At 39.5% G+C, this 7,978-nt stretch overlaps 1 non-coding gene across 1 annotated transcript; it reads left to right on the top strand.

The window, feature by feature from the left end:
* Positions 1-5,725: 5,725 nt before the first annotated feature.
* Positions 5,726-5,831, top strand: LOC118482490. The gene has a single exon (XR_004868524.1). It is a non-coding gene; the product is annotated as a small nucleolar RNA R71 (small nucleolar RNA).
* The last annotated feature ends 2,147 nt before the right edge of the window (positions 5,832-7,978 follow it).

Below are 7,978 nucleotides of genomic sequence, written 5' to 3' on the forward strand. Positions count from 1 at the left end.
AAAAATGATACAAAAAACATGGATAAGAAAGTGAAATAAGAAAGAGAGAGTTTAATCTTTTTGATGCTCTACAAATGACAAATAGAGAGTTGGTGATCTGACAAGAGGAGACAAGTGAAAATATAAAAAGACCAGTGTGCCCTCAAAAGTAAAAAAGAAATGAAGATGGCTGGGACACGTGGATAAATGTGGACCATGCATTGGGTTTGCAAAGTTTTCTAAAATTGAAGGGTTTTTCATATAACATTATCCTATATATATATATATATATATATATATATATATATATATATATATATATATATATATATATATGGGATCGCTAAAATGAAAACCACCTCTTGTTGTAAAAACCATGAGAACCACTTTATGGCCCTTAGATCAACTAGATGGATGGATGTGTGATCGATGTCGTAAGGTCGGTCAAAAATAAAGTTAAAGATGTCCTATTCACCTTTTACTAGTAAAGGGCAAGTAGGGTGTCGAATCCACGGGGAATCAGTGGAAAGTGTAAAAGTTCGTTGTTTCAATTATCATCTACTATCTAAATTAAAACCTAATTGCTTTTTGCAGTTTTGTGAGAGTAATTATGAGAACGTATTTGAAATTGTAGGTGTAAACAATAATGAGAAAAATAGACCAATCTCCGGGTTTTCAGGTTATGCAGAAAATCAGGTTACTTAGTTACAACCAGTTGAAAATCACATAGACATGATTTGTAAAACTTGTTTTGATAAATAATTAACAGACAATATATTTGATTGCAATGATCCACGATCGAAACCGAAAGATTGATGCAAATGAATAGTAATCCAGTTAATTACCAATTTTAGATTTCATAAACGTTAACAGGTTCAATGATTAAAGGTTTAAAACAATGACATCCTAGAATTTAATCCCGGTTGTTGATGAGCAAACCAAATAATTGATGAACAAGAATGATTACGATAATCAAATACTGTTTAATCAAAACAAAAACAATAGGAACGACTAACCGATGATTAATCAATTCTCAATCCAAAAAGTTGTAAACATATGTAAACCCAATGTTCAAACATAAACCCTAGTCCCGGAGACGGTCACGAGACGACTAGCCGCTCATGACGTTCGTGCGATCCTCAAAAGCTTGGTCGAAGATTGAAGACATGATCGGTTTTGTGAGTGATGTGGAATGATGATGGATGAATGATGCTTGATGTTCGATAATGAGTTGAGTTCGGCTGCCCTCCCCCCAGAAAAAATCCATTCCGGCTGCCAATGTTGCGTCCCTCATGAAGTCCAAAATGGGCTCCACTAATTCGAGATAATGGCCCAATTCGCAATGATGGGCTGCCAATATTTTTTTTTAATCTTCTAGATGTTGCTGCCCATACTTCGTGATAATGGACAAGTCAAAATAATGTGTAATGACTGATCGATCCTCCCCCAAAAGTCCCTTTAATTATTAGGGTTTAATATCCATCCTTGTACAAAACAAAAGACCACGTGACACTCCCTTGCCAATCGTAAACCATGATTCCAAAGCGTAGACCCCAAGTGGATGTTACTGTTTCCTTTTTGATTTGCATTCATAATTAAATCAATAAATTGACTTTTTCAAACACACACCCCCACATGTAGTCCAAGTCTGCCGTGATGATATATAATGTTGATGTTGATTTGATAATAGCCATCACTTTTATTCACATATCTTGCCACCACAATAAGTCCATCTGAAGTCCTACCTTGGTCTGCGTGTAGTTCAATGTTGGCTGCCTTTATTAATATCACATGTCTCGCTTCATCGTTAAATGCTGTAACTTCATCCATTTCACGCGTTTAACCTGCAAACATACAACCACTCGCAATAATCCAATTCTACACATCCAATCATATAAAACCGCATAAAGTGTGTAAGATAAGCACTTAAATATCCATGTCTCACACTCTCCATCACATCCCCACACTTACCTTTGATTGTCCTCAAGCAAACCGATACAGAACTACTCACCATAGTGACAACACCTCTAAACCCCTTACCCGATTCAACAGTTTAAGTCCCAAGTCATACCCGTTTCATAGACTGACACAATCAAGATTGACAGTCCGACAAACAATTAATGCAATTTCTAAAACTCAAGACTTGTTTATTCAAAACTAACATGCTTAGGATTATACACATGCTACACGCCCCTCACAATCAACTCTCCTCTCGGTTTAAAATATGGACTAGCGTGTAATGTGCTAGTATGTATAACACTCAAAACCATACATGAAATTCTATAATCATATGCTTGTACGACAATCACACCTCCACTGAATCATGTAACACGGCACATATCAAAAGGACTTTCGGTTTTGGGCTTAGGCTAAAGGTAGGAAATTTTTGGCTTATATTTATATATTTTTCGTGGCGAACAAACAAACGACCAAACCGTGACAACTTTATTTGCAACACACATAACAACTCACACTTTTGGGTTGGTTTCTACCCGAAACAATATAACATTATTCACGAAACTTCTATTTTTGTTTTTTTTCTTTTTCTATTTTTTTTCTTTCTTTGTTTTCTCTTCTTTTTTTTTTTCATAATCTGTTGTTCACGGTCGGTATCAACAATGCACATTAGGTGAACAAATGAAAGGTAAATAGGCTCAACAGGGCTACTAAGGGTGATAATTAGGTAAACACAAAACAAACATAACGGGTGTAAGGGATATCCTAATGCCTTTATCATTTACGTGCACATATCAAGTCACAATCTCAGCATGTATCAAATCATACAAGTTCTAACACAGAATAACACGCGGCCTGCTCTCAACAAATGAAGTCATAATATAAATCACTCTATCATTCTACAGGCTCAAAATTCTCACCGAAGAAAGGTAAAAAGGGTTACCGACATGTAGCGTATGCAATCTAAAGCATGTTACCCCTAAATAGACATCTCTTCTCAATTCTTTTTATCCTAAAAACACCTGTCGGACCTACTCTCATGAAACTTAAAGGAATGACCATGACAAGGGACTACGTTAGTTTAGTACCGGCAAGGGACCCATTAGTGATCGAAACATTCGGTTTTCGTATCCATTTAGTTCACTTAAGGCGATGAAATTCTTTAAAATTTTCAAAATTTTCAATTTTTTTTCAGTTTTCATCGTTTTCAATCACTTTCAACCTCTTTTAAACTCTGTCCCAAGCCTTTCCCTTCCCGGGTTTCCATATCCCCACACTTGAGCGACATTGTCCCCAATGTATAGTGTTTTAAAAACAAAACCCGGGAATACCAACTAAACCTCATTAGCGACCAATCCTAACACAATTAGCAAAAACACATTCCCTAGCACATAAAGTTTAACACCACCAAGAACACGAATAAAAAAATGCAATAAAAATGCGATAATAAAAGTGGAACAGACTCCCCTGGTTTAAAACATAGAATCATCATGCGTCATGTTCCACCACGACCGTATAGCATTTCATTCGAGGTCGTGTCCACAAGTACTCAGGGCAATCTCTATAATTAGTGTTCGGATCATCCCCGTCCAAATGGAGATTGAGTATGGACAGTTCTGACTGAACTCTAATCCGCGCATCGTCCGCAATTGCAACTAGAACGTAATGGGACTTCACCAAACATCCCCATACTTGGACCAATGCATCCGTAGAGATTTATAACCTAGTAACCTGCAAAAGTACTCACGCGAAAACAAAACAAATATACACTACTCTACATCCTCGGGCTGCCTCCCGAGAGCGCTAAGTTTACAGGTCTTCAGCCAGACCATACCTGATATACTCTCATGGTGGTCGAGTGGGATGTTTGCATCTCATGGCCTCTAAGTATGTACCCCGCCAATGCTCTAGTAAGTCATCCACTGTATTCCACATTGGACCGAATAACTTTAACCTTCGTTTTGCATTATCGCACTCAGGCGGTTTCTTTTTCTTCTTCTTCCCTCGTGGCTTCCCTTTGTCCGTTTTAAACTCCTCATGCGCCACACTTTCCTTTTTCCTTACCGCTTTGCTTCCTGCCACTTCAAACCTGTCAACCATAAAACACTCATGTTTGGTATGAATCTCCTTTGCAGGAGAGACATTTTCTTCACCACTTTCAGTTTTTGAGTGTTCACCTGAAATGGAAGGATTAGTAGCATTTGAAAACACACTTAACCGCAATTCGCGGTCACCAAACTTCATACTTACCGTTCCTTCAACGCAGTTTATAATTGCATGAGCAGTCGCTAAGAACGGTCTACCCAGAATGACTGGAGAGTGCGTGTTCTTTGAACTTGTGGCACAGTCCAGCACTAAGAAGTCAACTGGGTAGTAACAATCTTCTCCCTTCACAATTACATCTCTTACAATCCCCCTCGGACACATGGGAGTCTGATCAGCCAATACCACGGTGGTGTTTACTTTTTGTAGCGGACCAAAATCATATTGGTCATAAAGACTCCCTGGTAGAATACTAACACACGCTCCAAGATCCAATAGTGCCCTGTCTATTTTAAATTTACCCACTTGTACTGCAATAATGGGTGCTCCTGGATCTTGGAGTTTTGGGGGAAGGGTACCCAACAAAACGACATTCACATTTGCAGTCAAATCAAGTTTTTTAGGAAACTTGTGAAGTCGTTTTTGGGTACTTAACTCCTTCAAACATTCAACATGATCTGGACTCTCTTTAATCGCATCGAGTAGAGGCAGATTAATTTTAGCTTGTTTAAAGCTTTCCCACCTTTCATCCCTTGGTTGGTCCCGATCATGTTGAGAGTCCGATCTATTACCAACATCCTCCAACACCTCCTCAACTAATTGTGATGGTGGAGTAATTGTGACACTACCAAATTCAGAAGTTGGAAGAATACTTACCGCGTTGATGTGCACATTTCTTCCATTTTTCAAGCTAGATGACTGATGTGCTGGATTAACTGTGGTAGTGCTTGGCAACTTACCTGGATCTCTTCTCAGCTGAGCTAGATCTTCTGCTAGCTGCCCCAACTGTTTCTGCATTGCTTCTGAAGTTTTGTCTCGAACTTCATTATCCTTTTGGATGTCCTTCATAAACTTCATAATAGCATCCAACTTGTCATCACTTGTTCCACCACTAGCACTTGAGGAGTTCCCCTGCTGATTAACCTGATTATATTGGCCCTGAGTTTGGTAATTACCTTGCGAGTAGTTACCTTGACGACTCTGATACTGCTGGCCTCCTTGCATGGGTACCTGAAAATTAGGGTTCATTTGATTAGCAGAATTACCGTAACTAAAATTGGGGTGGTTTCGCAAACCTGGATGATATGTATTCGATTTCATATCATACTGCTTTCGTTCACCGAATACTTGGTTCACTTCTTCATTCGGAACCATCCTTGCGAGACACTCTCCCACCTGGTGTCCTAACTCACCACAATCCGTACACACTGCAAATGCATTAGCTGCCCTAACTTCAGCTCCCTTTCCCAACTTCATCTGAGCTACCTGTCGCTCTAATAGCAAATTCTGTTGTTTCAATATCTCAACCTGTTCTTCAGCTTCATAATCAACTGATCTCGCCGATGCTGATCTCGCTCTCCTGCTAGACTGTGCCTGCCTTTTAGAAGTGGCACTCTGTCTCTCCAAATATGCCCAATCTGCAGCTTCTGTGTTCGTGAGAAACGTACCATTACTGATGGCTATGAGATCTCTTACATCATCAGGAAGTAGCCCATCGTAGAACGCTTTAATCAATTCCCATGTCTGAATGCCATGGTGGGGGCATTTCCTAAGCAACTCCTTAAACCTTGTAAATGCCTCATGGAACGCTTCCCCTGAATGCTGTTGGAAGGCTCTGATTGCATCCTGAGCTTCACTGGTTCTATTCATGGTGTAATATTCTTCCAAGAACACCAGCTGCATCTCTTGCCAAGTGTATATACTACCTGGAGGTAATGTCGCGAACCATTGTCGAGCTTTGTCTTTCAAGGTGAACTGAAACAACATCAACTTAACTTCATCCTTTGTAAATCCCGGAACCCCAATTGTTTGGCAAATTGAATCAAAACTTGCAATGTGCAAGTATGGTTCTTCGGTCCTTTTTCCATAAAACTCGGGCAAATGGCCTAAGTATTGAGGCCTTACCTCAAAAGGTCGGTTATTATTTCCAATCGGTGTCACTATAGCTGACGAGTTCGGTGCTACAACTGGTCGACAGTGACCTTCAACGCCTTGAATTGGTGCCCCTTGAACGACTTGTGGGACACCATCCACAAACTGTATCTGATCGCCCCCAACCCGATTATTAGCTCTTTGATTCCCCGCATTGAATTGCGGGACTCCATGTTGAACTTGATTCTGTGGAATCGGGCGCAGGATGTGATTTCTTTGATTGACCTGTTGTTGTACTGGGTATCCTTGATTCACATTGTACCCCTCATCGTATCTGTAATCCGCGTACCTCCCATCATACTGATTCTGATAATCATCTTCTTCCCAACCAGATTCCCAAGTATGCACACTGCCTTCTCTGTGTTGAAAACCCTCATCATACCCGTGTTGATGTTGTGGTTGGTTGAGACGGATAATTTCCCCATGTCGGAGATTCAGATTTCCCGGATGGTTTTGTGGGCCTGGGTTGAATTGTGGAAATGGTTGTGGTGGTGGTTGATTCTGGTTTTGGTTATTGGGCTGGTTTTGGTTTTGAGGGATTGGTGGATCTGGAATGGGCGGGATTGGTTCGTTTTGTGCTTGGTTCTGTGGCTCTTGATCAGCCATCTCGTGAGCTGCTTGTTCAAGATCTTGCGCAACTGTTGATGACTGAGCTCTAGCTTTTACTGCTGAACGTAGAAGAACGCGATTCTGTCGAGCAGTCTTTTCTATCTCTGAATCAAACAAAAGCGGTGATGATTTCTTGGAAAACCTGGTATGCATGCAGCACGAGAATCACCTGCACACAGATAAACAAGAAACCAAGCGTAATATGGAACGAAACAAGAGAAACAAACAAAAAGAAATATTTTTGGATTTTTTTTTTTTTTTTGGTTTTTTTCTAATTTTTATATTTTTTTTTAATTTTTAAGAAAAACAACTAACTAAACTAAGCGCACCGATTCCCCGGCAACGGCGCCATTTTGATCGATGTCGTAAGGTCGGTCAAAAATAAAGTTAAAGATGTCCTATTCACCTTTTACTAGTAAAGGGCAAGTAGGGTGTCGAATCCACCGGGAATCAGTGGAAAGTGTAAAAGTTCGTTGTTTCAATTATCATCTACTATCTAAATTAAAACCTAATTGCTTTTTGCAGTTTTGTGAGAGTAATTATGAGAACGTATTTGAAATTGTAGGTGTAAACAATAATGAGAAAAATAGACCAATCTCCGGGTTTTCAGGTTATGCAGAAAATCAGGTTACTTAGTTACAACCAGTTGAAAATCACATAGACATGATTTGTAAAACTTGTTTTGATAAATAATTAACAGACAATATATTTGATTGCAATGATCCACGATCGAAACCGAAAGATTGATGCAAATGAATAGTAATCCAGTTAATTACCAATTTTAGATTTCATAAACGTTAACAGGTTCAATGATTAAAGGTTTAAAACAATGACATCCTAGAATTTAATCCCGGTTGTTGATGAGCAAACCAAATAATTGATGAACAAGAATGATTACGATAATCAAATACTGTTTAATCAAAACAAAAACAATAGGAACGACTAACCGATGATTAATCAATTCTCAATCCAAAAAGTTGTAAACATATGTAAACCCAATGTTCAAACATAAACCCTAGTCCCGGAGACGGTCACGAGACGACTAGCCGCTCATGACGTTCGTGCGATCCTCAAAAGCTTGGTCGAAGATTGAAGACATGATCGGTTTTGTGAGTGATGTGGAATGATGATGGATGAATGATGCTTGATGTTCGATAATGAGTTGAGTTCGGCTGCCCTCCCCCCAGAAAAAATCCATTCCGGCTGCCAATGTTGCGTCCCTCATGAAGTCCAAAATGGG

The sequence above is a fragment of the Helianthus annuus genome, chromosome 9 (assembly GCF_002127325.2).
Source record: "Helianthus annuus cultivar XRQ/B chromosome 9, HanXRQr2.0-SUNRISE, whole genome shotgun sequence".
In the NCBI taxonomy this organism is placed as follows: Eukaryota; Viridiplantae; Streptophyta; class Magnoliopsida; order Asterales; family Asteraceae; genus Helianthus; species Helianthus annuus.